Source organism: Coturnix japonica, chromosome 19, assembly GCF_054131305.1.
Source record: "Coturnix japonica strain WE chromosome 19, WE-NBRP24, whole genome shotgun sequence".
NCBI lineage: Eukaryota > Metazoa > Chordata > Aves > Galliformes > Phasianidae > Coturnix > Coturnix japonica.
The window spans coordinates 2,783,650-2,800,898 of NC_140681.1; the positions used below are offsets into that span (position 1 = coordinate 2,783,650).

The 17,249-nt window shown below is 52.5% G+C and overlaps 1 protein-coding gene across 50 annotated transcripts in view; it reads right to left on the reverse strand.

The window, feature by feature from the left end:
* The window catches only part of LOC116654273 (uncharacterized), a 93,636-nt gene that overhangs the window by 6,417 nt on the left and 69,970 nt on the right, over positions 1 to 17,249 (reverse strand). For 36 of the 50 annotated variants that reach the window (XM_085520180.1, XM_085520173.1, XM_085520165.1 and 33 more), the window contains 7 exons: positions 14,658 to 14,910; positions 11,798 to 14,505; positions 10,858 to 10,956; positions 5,572 to 9,941; positions 4,552 to 5,511; positions 1,696 to 4,399; positions 756 to 854 (listed from right to left, as the gene is read on the reverse strand). The gene's annotated coding sequence lies outside the window, so the exon portion shown is untranslated. The remainder of the gene's footprint in view (positions 1 to 755; positions 855 to 1,695; positions 4,400 to 4,551; positions 5,512 to 5,571; positions 9,942 to 10,857; positions 10,957 to 11,797; positions 14,506 to 14,657; positions 14,911 to 17,249) is intronic. The other 14 variants (XM_085520145.1, XM_085520157.1, XM_085520151.1 and 11 more) reach the window with 14 other exon arrangements.

Consider the following 17,249-nt stretch of genomic DNA (forward strand, 5'->3'; position numbering starts at 1 on the left):
TCACCCTGCGCAAACAATTTTAAGTTAAAACCCTATGTTTCCAACCACTCAACTGCAGAAAGCATTTTAGGCTCCAGCAGAAGGCAGCATCTACTCACTGATGATATTAATGAGAGCACAGGAGTCCCTTGCTGTTCGGAGGAAGAAAAAAATGCAGAGCTGTGTTCATCTAATATGTTCCATATTTGTTTCTGTCAATCACAAAACTTTGCTCTGTGGTAGAAACTCCACTCTCCATTAAGAAAAGGGAGAAAAGCAGGCAGGAGACCCAAAGAACCTGAACCCAGGGAGAAGCAGATATTATGCTGAATTCAAGCCTAACCTGTCAGGAGAACTGGAATCGAAAGGAGAGAACGCAACACAGGACACAGAGTGTGACAAAAGAACATTGCTTAAGCTGCAATCTGAGCTCTGCCCGGCTTCCTCAAAACCAGAAGAGAACGGTCTTCTGCAGGTACTCCCTCCTCTCCATCCCAGTGAGTATTTGGCACAACTGCCAATGCCAATACGTTCCTTCTGCAAATGTCACCGTTTCTGTGAAACCTTTCCAGATGACTCGTGACTAAAGCAATTTCTACTCCCTCATTCCTCAAAACCTTCCCACACAAAAGCCTTCACAGATCAGATGGTAAGAAAGAGGGAATTCTACGGCCACAGCAATAAAGCGCGCAGAAAGCCCATCTGTTGCAGACAGAGGAGTGAGCCGTGCTTAACCAACACTGCTTCAGCGCACGCTTACAGTAAGGCACACCTACCTTGCGCTGGCCACGCACGAAGCTCGTGACGCAGCTCCAGGCGGCTCTCCTGGGGCCCAGCTTCATTTCACGGCCACTCACGCTCTGCTGCTGGACATTCTGCAACGGAAAAGCCACCGGATGCAAATCCCATCCCTCGCAGATGGCATCAGACCTCCGCTCTCATGGCAGTCACCACCGCCCTGCCCTGGGCAGCGCTTCCACTGCCCTTGCTCCTGCCACAAGACACCAACGTCTGCTTCTAACGCGGCTCCACCATGGGATCCTGTATGCAATAGAAAAACACACGGAGGCTGCCAGCCACTGCAACACGCGCGCTGTGAAACCCCTGGCACTGCTGAGTCCCAAGAGCAGAGGAGAGAAGCGTTTGCCTGCCATGGACGGGCTGCGGCGGGATTGAATCCTGCCTTCGAATCGGGACACCCCCAGGGAGAGCCTCCCTGGGGACCCAAAGACTGAAATGGAGGCAAGGTAACACTCTGCTATAGAAAGGGAAAGGGGAACTTCACAGAATCCGAGACAAAGGGTAACTGCAGATAGTTTACATTTAAAAGTGCAGGGATAGGGGGAATTACAGACACTTAGTCAAAATAAAACCAGAGAAGAGGGCAATAAAGATAAGAAGAAATTGTCCGGAGACCTCTGACAAGAAGAAGGATTAGATACCCCCGGGCAAGATGATGCTGACATGGGAGAACGATACCAGCAGATAACACCAAGAAGAAAACAGAAGAAGAATTTCACCCCAAAACAACGGCAAGGGTCGCGGGGAATGGGGTCCTAGGGAATGTAATGAATATGTAATCAAACTGAGGAGGAGACTATTGATTACGTATTAGCTTAACCTATATCTGTAACACACTTTTCTCCTTACGGTGTGCAAGTTTGGTGGAGCTCTCCCGCTTGCACCCGGCGCTGCGCAACGCTGGAATAAACATACCTGCTTTAGAACCCATCTTTGGGTTATAGAGTTTGATTCCGCAAGTCATCTTCCTGCCGCACAGCCCAGCACGGCCGGAGCCGCACCACACGATCCGGGCCGGGGCCGGCTCAGGCTCTGCCTCCAGGCTTTTGGGGCCGGCCGGGTGACTCCGCAGCACAGCGAGACCGTGGAGCCGCCCGGGAGCCGCCTCTGGGTGCCGGCAGCGCCGCGAGCTCCTCCCCCGACAGCCCCTCCGTGCCCCCGCACCGAGGCCCGACCCCGTTCGCAGCACAGAGCCCGCTCCTCCCGGCCCCGCTCATGGCCGCCATGCCGCCATGGCCCGGAAGTGCTCTCCGCCGCCTGCAGGAAGCACTTCCTGTCACTGGCACTGTCACTGTCACGTGGCTCAGGCCGGGCTGGGGCCTGTTGGGGGGGGGCGGCTGCCGGAAAAGGACCCAAAATTCACGTCTCATTTCGTGTCTTTCCTCTCGCTTTCCTTCCTTTACCTTCCCCTTCCCTTCCTTCCTTCCTCGCCCTCGTCCCCTTCCCTTCACCACCTCCCTGTGTCCATTCCAGTGCCTGGCCACCCTTTCTGAGCAGTAATACCTCGTAGTGTCCAGCCTGAATCTCCCCTGTCGCAGCTTGAAGCCATTCCCTCTGGTCCTATCATTAATGACACGAGAGAAGAGGCCGAGCCCCAGCTCACTACAGCCTCCCTTCAGGAAGTTAGAGAGAGCAATGAGGTCTCCCCTGAGCCTCCTCTTCTCCAGGCTGAACAATCCCAGCTCCCTCAGCCGCTCCTCATACGGCCTGTGCTCCAGACCCCTCACCAGCTTTGTTGCCCTCCTCTGAACGCGTTCCAGGGCCTCCATGTCTTTCTTGCACTGAGGGGCCCAAAACTGAACACAGCACTCGAGCTGCGGCCTCATCAGTGCTGAGAACAGGGGGACAATCACCTCTCTGCTCCTGCTGGCAACACTGTTTCCCATGCAGGCCAGGATGCCCTCGGCTTTCTTCTATTATACAGCAAAGGAATCCCCTGAAAAGGAAACCACAATATCTGGCAACATGAAACAAAGTGCTGATTCGTAAAAGACTGGCAGCAAGGCCTGAATCTCTTGTGTCATCTGCTCTTGATGTATCACATTAGCATTAGGTGGAATGCAGAAGCTTCCTGAGACGTGATAATCAAAACCTAGTCCAATGCCTTTAAAAAAGCCTTTAAGAGATTACTCCTCCTTGTCTGTTTAAAATAAACTTAGGTAATACAAAAGGTTGGAAAATTTTTGGACAACTCCCCAGGGCCGGGCTTTGGAAGGCCGTATTGACGAGAGTCAATCAAGCTCCGGCTGCAGGCGTATATGTGTGTGCCAGTTCTTTAACACAGTAGAAATCACAACTTGCTGCATGATCAAAATTCTACATGTGCTACTCCTGAACCCCAATGACTTCCAACGGTGTTAAATTACCCCTTGATCTCAAAGCAGAACAAAACAACAAAATGCCACACCAATAGTGAATACATAAAAACAAACAACTCCTTGGGCCTCAAGGGGAGGCTGATGCACAGGCCACGGCTGCCAGTGTGCAGCTGGGCTTCCCAGGGCAAACAGCAACACACGGTGCATCCATCAGAAGCTGAAAGAGCCCTCAGGGAAGAGAGGCCAACTCAAGGGGCTGAGCACGGGACACCCTTCTTCCTGCCGGGCTGCTTCCCCTCCTCTGGTTTCTTTCTGTCAGTCCTCAGAGAGCAAGGAGATGCTCACAGCCTGTCACCAGCACTTACGGGTTGGCTGAAAGGCCACAGGTTGGGAAGACCAACAAGGAAACGGGGGAAAACCTGCACTGCACCATGTCAAGGGAGAGACGTGAAGCCGACCGCTTCATCGCCCTGCGATTGCCAGCCCGAGCGAGGGACGTTCTGACCAGCTACTGAAAGAGGCAGCACCAGGTTTAGAAAGTTCGCTTCAATTTTATTGCGTACAAGAAGATTTGGCTTCTATTTATTGCCCCGCCCACACCCCAAAATGAAACCCCAGTGCCCAGGATTGCCGCTTAGCAATCAGTCACTCAGCCTCCAGTCAGACCCAAGGAGAAGCCAAACCCCGGGGCTACGTCACCTCCTCCCTCTCCAGTCCCAGCCAGCCCTATTTCAACCTAACCCTACACCAGGCCTGGACCTCAAGAGACACACCCTGAAGGAACGCAGCGTCTCCAGCTCTTGCCATACACCAAGTCCTGCCTATGTGAAGCCCTCATTGCTTCTAACGCAGCACAAGTCCTTCCTGTCCAGTTCACTTCCATCATCTCCACCGTCCATGACAGGGAAAGCACGGCTGTGCCAGTAAACTGGGCTGTTGAGTCAGCAGCTCTTGGTGCCACCTCCGAGGAAGCGTTGCAGGTGGTTCTGCTGTCCTTTGTAGCTTCTTGCTCAAGCCCTCATCGTTGCTTTCTGCTTTCCTTCTCGGCTTTCTTCCTCAGCTGAGTAGCGCTTGCCTTGCCTCGGCAAGCTTGCTGCAAGAGGGAAAAAAGAGGCACTATTTCACTCACGCACGCTGCCAGCACAGTCTGACTTAGAGAGCTGCTCGCAAGATATCCCTGGGCTACGAACCCAAGAACAAGGAAGGACACAAAAGTCACATCTGCATTGTCTGTTACCGCATGCCAAGGAAGAGTCCTCACACTCGAGCACTGCCCCACTTGCAGCTGAGGGGAGGAGGAGCTGGAAAGGACAGGTGGACAGAAAAGAAGGGAAAAGCTGAAGAGGCGAGAATCAACTTCTCCCCGAGGCAGATCACACCTTTGTGGCCACTCTTTTAGGAATGCTCACCATTCCTAATCCTAGCGTTAGCAAGATGAAAATTCACCACCTACCTTTTCACGCTCCTCGCGTACGCACTGAGGGCCGTGCCGTGGCTGTGCTGCACAACACCAGCGACTGAAAGAAAGCACGCAGAGAGCGGATCTGTTGCAGACAGTGCCAGGAGCTGTGCTTGAACAACGCTTTCGGTAAGGCACGCCTACCTTGCAATGGCCACACTTTGGGAGCTCTGGGACACAGCCACGTGTTGCTCTCCTGAGTCCCAGCTCCATTTCTCAGCCACTCACGCTCTGCTCCTCCATGTTCTGCAAAGGAAAAGTCCCAAGAGGGAAATTCAGTTCATCGCAGATGTCATCAAACTGTCAGGGCAGTCGCACTCATTGCTCGGGGTGAGCAACCAGCTGCATGCTTACCCAAGGAGCAGCGGTTACTTTTACTTGAGTGTAACAGCCAATGCCTGACTGCAAGTACGAACACTAACCTATGCCTAACTCTAAAATAACAACAAAAACCTATACCTAACTCTAAAATAACAACAAAAACCTATACCTAACTCTAAAATAACAACAAAAACCTATACCTAACTCTAAAATAACAACAAAAACCTATACCTAACCCTAAAGAACAAACAGGAACCTATGCCTAACTCTAAAAAACGAACAGGAACCTATCCCTAACACTAAAACTAAACTGAACACTAACACTAACACTAACTTAACACTACCATCAACAAAAAAGAACATAACAAACACCTAACCTAACAGGGGGAAGATGGAACTGGGGGCCCACAGAACCAGAGGAGCAACAAGGTGGAGGAGCAGAAGATGTTAAATAATGCCACCCAGCTAATGCTGGGGGCAGGGGCCGCGCAGCAGGAAAGGAGCCGAGTGCCTGGACCAGCGATGGTGAAGCTGTGACCATGCCAACGCGGGGCCTGGCACGGTGGTGTGGTGCCAGGCCAGCTATGCCGCGGGCGGATCCACGTCCATGGGCTCCTCTGGAGGGGGATCCACCTCCATCGGTTCCTCCGGAGGGGGATCCACCTCCATCGGTTCCTCCGGAGGGGGATCCACCTCCATCGGTTCCTCCGGAGGGGGATCCACCTCCATAGGCTCCACATGGGTGGTGGTCACAGGGCTGGTCCAGGCATGATGGATAATGGCTCTCTTACCCCTCCTCTGCCTGATGGTCATGGCGGGCCCCCTCCTCCTTCTGACTCCTAGGGCCCCCAGCTCCATCCTCCCACCAGAAGCTTCAACCCTCGCCCTCTTTGCAGCAGGCATGGCTGTTAACTGCCACAACTGTCAGAGGCATGCGGCAACGGTGACCATGGTGACATGGAGAGGGTTCTAAAATGGCGGCCGCACTGCTGGCACTGGAGTTCCACATAAGATGAGGAGGGGGCTGGAGGGCAGGGCATGGTACGGGAGCTACAAGGTGCTCCCTGTGCCCAGCGGGCAGCCCTTCTCTCTGGCCAGCAAGAGGGCACAGACGAGCCGGCCCCAAGTAAAGGGCCCTCGGCCTCCTTCACCCTCCTTCACCCTCCTTCACCCTCCCCCTTCTTCCACAAGGGAATCTTTTTGGGCTGCCATACTGTTGTGGTTTTGTATTTTTTTCTATTGGTATTTCACATCATAACATCATCTGGAGATCATAGATTGATCAGTCAATCATATTGATCTAGATAAGTCCGTGACACAGACGCAGCACGCAGCAGCTCCTGATGGGGCTCCTGAGCTGAGCACCAACAACGGCAGGCTCCAAAGGGGACCTGACTACGCCTGCCTCCTGGGACACACAAGCTCTGCTTTCCATAGTCGCACCCAGCGCCTCTCCTTGTGCGGCACCTCGGCGGATTCAACCCTTACCTACAATTAAGACCTCTGACTGAATTGGAATTCCAGTCACTCTGATTACACCCCACATCCCTGCTGCAGGCCCTCCCACATGCCCACGTGCTGCACCCAGCCACACCGGCTGCCACAGCCCCGCAGCCAGGCGGGGGGTTGGTGCTTCATGATCCTTGAGGTCCCTTCCAACCCGGGTCATTCTGTGATTCTGTGATCGGGTTGAAGGGGCTGGCACTGCCCTGAAGGTGAGCGAGAGAAGTTGGCAAAGGAAGGGTGAGTGGCGGGATCCGAGGAGGGCGTTTTGTGTTTGTGTGCGTGTCTGTTGTTTGCCTGATGTGTTTGTGTGCGTTGTTGTTTCAGGTGTCTGAATGAGGACTCCCTGTGGGAACTGGCAGCAAGCAAAGGAATGGATCGACGGGCCTGGGCGCCGTGTTGGACTGCGGCTGTGGAGCCAACGAAGGTGTGTCCAGTGTCCTTCCTTACATCATTGACTATGTATGAGGTGTACCTATATCTGTGTAACCATTTTACAAGTCAGGGTGCAGGTTTTTGGTGGGGTCCTGACAGTTCCTCAGCTAGAACCCTCTTACCCCTTTGAGACAGGCCGCTTCCGTCTGTAGCTGTCATGCCAGGAGCCAAATAAATTGCCCCATGGTGAAAAACACCAAGACTCCTATGTCTGCACCGACTCTTTAACCATTTGTTTAAGAGGTGGGTTTTTAGGTCCAACTCAGTATCCCTCCCTGCCACTGAAAGTACAGATGCAATAACCACCCGCACACCTGTTCCTTCGATTACCCGCCCCAGTCCCCTGAAATCATCTTTGATAGCCTTCAGGCTTTTTTTACTAACTTCTTCACTGCCAGCCTGAACTATCAGCAGGGGATAGTAGACAGAAGGGCAGATCAGACTGGGAAGTCTCCCAGCAATGTCCCTGACCCGTGCCCAGGGGAGGGAGCACACCTCCCTGCGGGTAGGGTCGGGCCAGCATAGAGGGCCTTCCATTCCTTGCCAGTAGGGTCGTGCGCCCATGATGGCAGTAATGAACAAACTGCTGCATCACAAAGATCTTGGCCTGATTAGAAATCTTTGAGTAATGCTGTTACAGCAGACAGAATGTGCTAAGCGCAAGTAGTCTCCTGCACTTCACATCCTTGCTACTTTGTTCTGGGTGTTGTCACTGAGCAGCGTCTAACACAAATTCTGCCCCGGTCAGCTGGCTGCCTGAGCTTGAGCCCTGATGGCAACACTGTGTGCTTACCCAAGGAGCAGCGGTTACTTTTACTTGAGTGTAGCAGCCAATGCCTGACTGTAAGTACGAACACTAACCTACGCCTAACTCTAAAATAACAACAGAAACCTATACCTAATCCTAAAGAACAAACAGGAACCTATGCCTAACTCTAAAGAACAAACAGGAACCTATCCCTAACGCTAAAACTAAACTGAACACTAACACTAACCTAACACAACCATCAAAACAAAGAACAGAGCAAACACCTAACTACAACAGGGGGAAGAAGGAACTGGGGGCCCACAGAACCGGAGGAGCAACGAGGTGGAGGAGAAGAAGATGTTAAATAATGCCACCCAGCTCATGCTGGGGGCAGGGGCCACGCAGCAGGAAAGGAGCCGAGTGCCTGGACCAGCGATGGTGAAGCTGTGACCATGCCAACGCGGGGCCTGGCACGGTCGTGTGGTGCCAGGCCAGCTATGCCGCGGGCGGATCCACGTCCATGGGCTCCTCTGGAGGGGGATCCACCTCCATCGGTTCCTCCGGAGGGGGATCCACCTCCATCGGCTCCACATGGGTGGTGGTCACAGGGCTGGTCCAGGCATGATGGAAACGGGCTCCTTTCCCCCTCCTCCATTTGATGGTTATGGCGGGCACCCTCCTCCTCTTCGGTTCTGGGGCCCCCAGCTCCTTCTCCCCACTTAAATCCTCACTACATTCCTCTCGCCCTCGCTTCGTGCTGGACATGGCTGCTACCTGCCCAGCACTCTCAGAGGTGAGTGAGTCGGGTGGAGCCGCAGCAACCAAGGTGACAGCTGTGACATGGGGAAGATTCCAAAATGGCACCTGTGCTGCTGGGAGTGGTGTTCCGCATAGGATGAGGAGGGGGCTGGAGGGCAGGGCACGGCATGGGAGCTACAAGGCACTCCCTGTGTCCAGCGGGCAGCCCTTCTCTCCGGCCAGCAAGAGGGCACAGAGAGCTGGCCCCGAGAAAAGGGCCCTCGGCCTCCTTCACCCTCCCCCTCCTTTCATAAGGGAATCCCCACTTTGGGCTGGGCACCCACATGGAATCATTGAAACTACAACCTACTACTTTGCTTCTACAGCAAGACTATTGTACTGAAATACTACTGTACTTAAAGCACCTGCAATCACACTACACTCGTTTTTAATATTAAACTCTCAAACTTTCATAGCAAATAATAACATCCGCTCACAATGAAAATGTGGAGAGGCCACAAAAGAGAAATACCACTCATGAAAACATTTGTATTTAGACATTCAAACTAACAACGTACTTTGTCTTTACCTAACCGTACCATTCTGTGCTAGAAATACGATGTTTTGCTGTAGAGTATAACTTGGAGAACCCAAAAGCAGCTAAAACCTGCTCCACTCAGTAATTTGACCATCCGCTGATATTTGGTTCTTTGCTCCCTTGCTTTCTAGTTGCTCACTCTTTAGACACACGCAAATCACATTGTCAAGGACTACAAAAACACTGTTAGCCAAAAAATTTATGCTGGCAGAATCTTAACGTTAGAAACGTGTAAATTGGTTGCAAAGAAGAAAGTGAAGACCAACACAGTAACCAAATACTAACTGATACATAAGGCTTCTCTCACACATCCTGAAAACAGAACCGCCAGCCTTAATGAACTTTGCTCTTCAGACACTGACTGAAATGCAAGTATTACCTTGTCATGGTTTAATAATTTTGTAATTTTGCTATCAGTATTCCACATCATAACATCATATAAAGCATGAATAGTTTTACTGAATCTGCAACTTACAGAAGAAGACTACATCTCCCAGAGAACAACACGAGGTCACGGGACCTGGACACTATATTAACTCTGTCGCAGGCTAGACTGACGTCTTTCGAGTTCTGGCGTTCAGGGGAGTGTGTGGGAGCCTTCACCGTTTCGCCTAGATTTACAGTAGGCCTCTCGGTTTCGGGACTCATTCTCTCTCCTATTTTGCTTGATTCGTTAGCTCAATTTTCAATTATATTGTATTATACTGTGTTATCCTGTATTTCGATATAGTAATTTAGTAAATAAGTGTGCCTCCTTAGATTGTTGCTGCTGTTTTCTTTTCCTAATTAACTTTTTTTCCTTTCGGCCTAGGGCCCCTGCTGGGCCCACAGTCCCTGTCACGGACGCAGGTGGATTTTTAGTTTAAACCGTGACATACCTGTAGCAGCCTGGATCTGGCAATAGTCAAAGAATCCTTTACGTCCAGCTCCTTAGCATCAAAAGACCACAGATACTGCTGGGGCAGAATTTCATTGAAGCCTTCAAAAGAAGCTTGTGCCTGTTCCTCAGTGCCTCGGGAAAGTCTCCATTCTGCTACCAGCCTGGAAAAGACACAGAAGGATCATTTAAAACGGGCTACGCTAACCCAAGTTCATCTTTGTTAGTTTGTTTTGAAATGAACCGTAAGCTGTGTTAAGAAAAATGATGGAAAGTTCTGGGGATAGAGCACTGTGTAGCTGTATTCTAATTGTATTCCCAACCTTCACCCTGCGCAAACAATTTTAAGTTAAAACCCTATGTTTCCAACCACTCAACTGCAGAAAGCATTTTAGGCTCCAGCAGAAGGCAGCATCTACTCACTGATGATATTAATGAGAGCACAGGAGTCCCTTGCTGTTCGGAGGAAGAAAAAAATGCAGAGCTGTGTTCATCTAATATGTTCCATATTTGTTTCTGTCAATCACAAAACTTTGCTCTGTGGTAGAAACTCCACTCTCCATTAAGAAAAGGGAGAAAAGCAGGCAGGAGACCCAAAGAACCTGAACCCAGGGAGAAGCAGATATTATGCTGAATTCAAGCCTAACCTGTCAGGAGAACTGGAATCGAAAGGAGAGAACGCAACACAGGACACAGAGTGTGACAAAAGAACATTGCTTAAGCTGCAATCTGAGCTCTGCCCGGCTTCCTCAAAACCAGAAGAGAACGGTCTTCTGCAGGTACTCCCTCCTCTCCATCCCAGTGAGTATTTGGCACAACTGCCAATGCCAATACGTTCCTTCTGCAAATGTCACCGTTTCTGTGAAACCTTTCCAGATGACTCGTGACTAAAGCAATTTCTACTCCCTCATTCCTCAAAACCTTCCCACACAAAAGCCTTCACAGATCAGATGGTAAGAAAGAGGGAATTCTACGGCCACAGCAATAAAGCGCGCAGAAAGCCCATCTGTTGCAGACAGAGGAGTGAGCCGTGCTTAACCAACACTGCTTCAGCGCACGCTTACAGTAAGGCACACCTACCTTGCGCTGGCCACGCACGAAGCTCGTGACGCAGCTCCAGGCGGCTCTCCTGGGGCCCAGCTTCATTTCACGGCCACTCACGCTCTGCTGCTGGACATTCTGCAACGGAAAAGCCACCGGATGCAAATCCCATCCCTCGCAGATGGCATCAGACCTCCGCTCTCATGGCAGTCACCACCGCCCTGCCCTGGGCAGCGCTTCCACTGCCCTTGCTCCTGCCACAAGACACCAACGTCTGCTTCTAACGCGGCTCCACCATGGGATCCTGTATGCAATAGAAAAACACACGGAGGCTGCCAGCCACTGCAACACGCGCGCTGTGAAACCCCTGGCACTGCTGAGTCCCAAGAGCAGAGGAGAGAAGCGTTTGCCTGCCATGGACGGGCTGCGGCGGGATTGAATCCTGCCTTCGAATCGGGACACCCCCAGGGAGAGCCTCCCTGGGGACCCAAAGACTGAAATGGAGGCAAGGTAACACTCTGCTATAGAAAGGGAAAGGGGAACTTCACAGAATCCGAGACAAAGGGTAACTGCAGATAGTTTACATTTAAAAGTGCAGGGATAGGGGGAATTACAGACACTTAGTCAAAATAAAACCAGAGAAGAGGGCAATAAAGATAAGAAGAAATTGTCCGGAGACCTCTGACAAGAAGAAGGATTAGATACCCCCGGGCAAGATGATGCTGACATGGGAGAACGATACCAGCAGATAACACCAAGAAGAAAACAGAAGAAGAATTTCACCCCAAAACAACGGCAAGGGTCGCGGGGAATGGGGTCCTAGGGAATGTAATGAATATGTAATCAAACTGAGGAGGAGACTATTGATTACGTATTAGCTTAACCTATATCTGTAACACACTTTTCTCCTTACGGTGTGCAAGTTTGGTGGAGCTCTCCCGCTTGCACCCGGCGCTGCGCAACGCTGGAATAAACATACCTGCTTTAGAACCCATCTTTGGGTTATAGAGTTTGATTCCGCAAGTCATCTTCCTGCCGCACAGCCCAGCACGGCCGGAGCCGCACCACACGATCCGGGCCGGGGCCGGCTCAGGCTCTGCCTCCAGGCTTTTGGGGCCGGCCGGGTGACTCCGCAGCACAGCGAGACCGTGGAGCCGCCCGGGAGCCGCCTCTGGGTGCCGGCAGCGCCGCGAGCTCCTCCCCCGACAGCCCCTCCGTGCCCCCGCCCCGAGGCCCGACCCCGTTCGCAGCACAGAGCCCGCTCCTCCCGGCCCCGCTCATGGCCGCCATGCCGCCATGGCCCGGAAGTGCTCTCCGCCGCCTGCAGGAAGCACTTCCTGTCACTGGCACTGGCACTGTCACGTGGCTCAGGCCGGGCTGGGGCCTGTTGGGGGGGGGCGGCTGCCGGAAAAGGACCCAAAATTCACGTCTCATTTCGTGTCTTTCCTCTCGCTTTCCTTCCTTTACCTTCCCCTTCCCTTCCTTCCTTCCTTCCTCGCCCTCGTCCCCTTCCCTTCACCACCTCCCTGTGTCCATTCCAGTGCCTGGCCACCCTTTCTGAGCAGTAATACCTCGTAGTGTCCAGCCTGAATCTCCCCTGTCGCAGCTTGAAGCCATTCCCTCTGGTCCTATCATTAATGACACGAGAGAAGAGGCCGAGCCCCAGCTCACTACAGCCTCCCTTCAGGAAGTTAGAGAGAGCAATGAGGTCTCCCCTGAGCCTCCTCTTCTCCAGGCTGAACAATCCCAGCTCCCTCAGCCGCTCCTCATACGGCCTGTGCTCCAGACCCCTCACCAGCTTTGTTGCCCTCCTCTGAACGCGTTCCAGGGCCTCGATGTCTTTCTTGCACTGAGGGGCCCAAAACTGAACACAGCACTCGAGCTGCGGCCTCATCAGTGCTGAGAACAGGGGGACAATCACCTCTCTGCTCCTGCTGGCAACACTGTTTCCCATGCAGGCCAGGATGCCCTCGGCCTTCTTCTATTATACAGCAAAGGAATCCCCTGAAAAGGAAACCACAATATCTGGCAACATGAAACAAAGTGCTGATTCGTAAAAGACTGGCAGCAAGGCCTGAATCTCTTGTGTCATCTGCTCTTGATGTATCACATTAGCACTAGGTGGAATGCAGAAGCTTCCTGAGACGTGATAATCAAAACCTAGTCCAATGCCTTTAAAAAAGCCTTTAAGAGATTACTCCCCCTTGTCTGTTTAAAATAAACTTAGGTAATACAAAAGGTTGGAAAATTTTTGGACAACTCCCCAGGGCCGGGCTTTGGAAGGCCGTATTGACGAGAGTCAATCAAGCTCCGGCTGCAGGCGTATATGTGTGTGCCAGTTCTTTAACACAGTAGAAATCACAACTTGCTGCATGATCAAAATTCTACATGTGCTACTCCTGAACCCCAATGACTTCCAACGGTGTTAAATTACCCCTTGATCTCAAAGCAGAACAAAACAACAAAATGCCACACCAATAGTGAATACATAAAAACAAACAACTCCTTGGGCCTCAAGGGGAGGCTGATGCACAGGCCACGGCTGCCAGCGTGCAGCTGGGCTTCCCAGGGCAAACAGCAACACACGGTGCATCCATCAGAAGCTGAAAGAGCCCTCAGGGAAGAGAGGCCAACTCAAGGGGCTGAGCACGGGACACCCTTCTTCCTGCCGGGCTGCTTCCCCTCCTCTGGTTTCTTTCTGTCAGTCCTCAGAGAGCAAGGAGATGCTCACAGCCTGTCACCAGCACTTACGGGTTGGCTGAAAGGCCACAGGTTGGGAAGACCAACAAGGAAACGGGGGAAAACCTGCACTGCACCATGTCAAGGGAGAGATGTGAAGCCGACCGCTTCATCGCCCTGCGATTGCCAGCCCGAGCGAGGGACGTTCTGACCAGCTACTGAAAGAGGCAGCACCAGGTTTAGAAAGTTCGCTTCAATTTTATTGCGTACAAGAAGATTTGGCTTCTATTTATTGCCCCGCCCACACCCCAAAATGAAACCCCAGTGCCCAGGATTGCCGCTTAGCAATCAGTCACTCAGCCTCCAGTCAGACCCAAGGAGAAGCCAAACCCCGGGGCTACGTCACCTCCTCCCTCTCCAGTCCCAGCCAGCCCTATTTCAACCTAACCCTACACCAGGCCTGGACCTCAAGAGACACACCCTGAAGGAACGCAGCGTCTCCAGCTCTTGCCATACACCAAGTCCTGCCTATGTGAAGCCCTCATTGCTTCTAACGCAGCACAAGTCCTTCCTGTCCAGTTCACTTCCATCATCTCCACCGTCCATGACAGGGAAAGCACGGCTGTGCCAGTAAACTGGACTGTTGAGTCAGCAGCTCTTGGTGCCACCTCCGAGGAAGCGTTGCAGGTGGTTCTGCTGTCCTTTGTAGCTTCTTGCTCAAGCCCTCATCGTTGCTTTCTGCTTTCCTTCTCGGCTTTCTTCCTCAGCTGAGTAGCGCTTGCCTTGCCTCGGCAAGCTTGCTGCAAGAGGGAAAAAAGAGGCACTATTTCACTCACGCACGCTGCCAGCACAGTCTGACTTAGAGAGCTGCTCGCAAGATATCCCTGGGCTACGAACCCAAGAACAAGGAAGGACACAAAAGTCACATCTGCATTGTCTGTTACCGCATGCCAAGGAAGAGTCCTCACACTCGAGCACTGCCCCACTTGCAGCTGAGGGGAGGAGGAGCTGGAAAGGACAGGTGGACAGAAAAGAAGGGAAAAGCTGAAGAGGCGAGAATCAACTTCTCCCCGAGGCAGATCACACCTTTGTGGCCACTCTTTTAGGAATGCTCACCATTCCTAATCCTAGCGTTAGCAAGATGAAAATTCACCACCTACCTTTTCACGCTCCTCGCGTACGCACTGAGGGCCGTGCCGTGGCTGTGCTGCACAACACCAGCGACTGAAAGAAAGCACGCAGAGAGCGGATCTGTTGCAGACAGTGCCAGGAGCTGTGCTTGAACAACGCTTTCGGTAAGGCACTCCTACCTTGCAATGGCCACACTTTGGGAGCTCTGGGACACAGCCACGTGTTGCTCTCCTGAGTCCCAGCTCCATTTCTCAGCCCACTCACGCTCTGCTCCTCCATGTTCTGCAAAGGAAAAGTCCCAAGAGGGAAATTCAGTTCATCGCAGATGTCATCAAACTGTCAGGGCAGTCGCACTCATTGCTCGGGGTGAGCAACCAGCTGCATGCTTACCCAAGGAGCAGCGGTTACTTTTACTTGAGTGTAACAGCCAATGCCTGACTGCAAGTACGAACACTAACCTATGCCTAACTCTAAAATAACAACAGAAACCTATACCTAACTCTAAAATAACAACAAAAACCTATACCTAACTCTAAAATAACAACAAAAACCTATACCTAACCCTAAAGAACAAACAGGAACCTATGCCTAACTCTAAAAAACGAACAGGAACCTATCCCTAACACTAAAACTAAACTGAACACTAACACTAACACTAACTTAACACTACCATCAACAAAAAAGAACATAACAAACACCTAACCTAACAGGGGGAAGATGGAACTGGGGGCCCACAGAACCAGAGGAGCAACAAGGTGGAGGAGCAGAAGATGTTAAATAATGCCACCCAGCTAATGCTGGGGGCAGGGGCCGCGCAGCAGGAAAGGAGCCGAGTGCCTGGACCAGCGATGGTGAAGCTGTGACCATGCCAACGCGGGGCCTGGCACGGTGGTGTGGTGCCAGGCCAGCTATGCCGCGGGCGGATCCACGTCCATGGGCTCCTCTGGAGGGGGATCCACCTCCATCGGTTCCTCCGGAGGGGGATCCACCTCCATCGGTTCCTCCGGAGGGGGATCCACCTCCATCGGTTCCTCCGGAGGGGGATCCACCTCCATAGGCTCCACATGGGTGGTGGTCACAGGGCTGGTCCAGGCATGATGGATAATGGCTCTCTTACCCCTCCTCTGCCTGATGGTCATGGCGGGCCCCCTCCTCCTTCTGACTCCTAGGGCCCCCAGCTCCATCCTCCCACCAGAAGCTTCAACCCTCGCCCTCTTTGCAGCAGGCATGGCTGTTAACTGCCACAACTGTCAGAGGCATGCGGCAACGGTGACCATGGTGACATGGAGAGGGTTCTAAAATGGCGGCCGCACTGCTGGCACTGGAGTTCCACATAAGATGAGGAGGGGGCTGGAGGGCAGGGCATGGTACGGGAGCTACAAGGTGCTCCCTGTGCCCAGCGGGCAGCCCTTCTCTCTGGCCAGCAAGAGGGCACAGACGAGCCGGCCCCAAGTAAAGGGCCCTCGGCCTCCTTCACCCTCCTTCACCCTCCTTCACCCTCCTTCACCCTCCCCCTTCTTCCACAAGGGAATCTTTTTGGGCTGCCATACTGTTGTGGTTTTGTATTTTTTTCTATTGGTATTTCACATCATAACATCATCTGGAGATCATAGATTGATCAGTCAATCATATTGATCTAGATAAGTCCGTGACACAGACGCAGCACGCAGCAGCTCCTGATGGGGCTCCTGAGCTGAGCACCAACAACGGCAGGCTCCAAAGGGGACCTGACTACGCCTGCCTCCTGGGACACACAAGCTCTGCTTTCCATAGTCGCACCCAGCGCCTCTCCTTGTGCGGCACCTCGGCGGATTCAACCCTTACCTACAATTAAGACCTCTGACTGAATTGGAATTCCAGTCACTCTGATTACACCCCACATCCCTGCTGCAGGCCCTCCCACATGCCCACGTGCTGCACCCAGCCACACCGGCTGCCACAGCCCCGCAGCCAGGCGGGGGGTTGGTGCTTCATGATCCTTGAGGTCCCTTCCAACCCGGGTCATTCTGTGATTCTGTGATCGGGTTGAAGGGGCTGGCACTGCCCTGAAGGTGAGCGAGAGAAGTTGGCAAAGGAAGGGTGAGTGGCGGGATCCGAGGAGGGCGTTTTGTGTTTGTGTGCGTGTCTGTTGTTTGCCTGATGTGTTTGTGTGCGTTGTTGCTTCAGGTGTCTGAATGAGGACTCCCTGTGGGAACTGGCAGCAAGCAAAGGAATGGATCGACGGGCCTGGGCGCCGTGTTGGACTGCGGCTGTGGAGCCAACGAAGGTGTGTCCAGTGTCCTTCCTTACATCATTGACTATGTATGAGGTGTACCTATATCTGTGTAACCATTTTACAAGTCAGGGTGCAGGTTTTTGGTGGGGTCCTGACAGTTCCTCAGCTAGAACCCTCTTACCCCTTTGAGACAGGCCGCTTCCGTCTGTAGCTGTCATGCCAGGAGCCAAATAAATTGCCCCATGGTGAAAAACACCAAGACTCCTATGTCTGCACCGACTCTTTAACCATTTGTTTAAGAGGTGGGTTTTTAGGTCCAACTCAGTATCCCTCCCTGCCACTGAAAGTACAGATGCAATAACCACCCGCACACCTGTTCCTTCGATTACCCGCCCCAGTCCCCTGA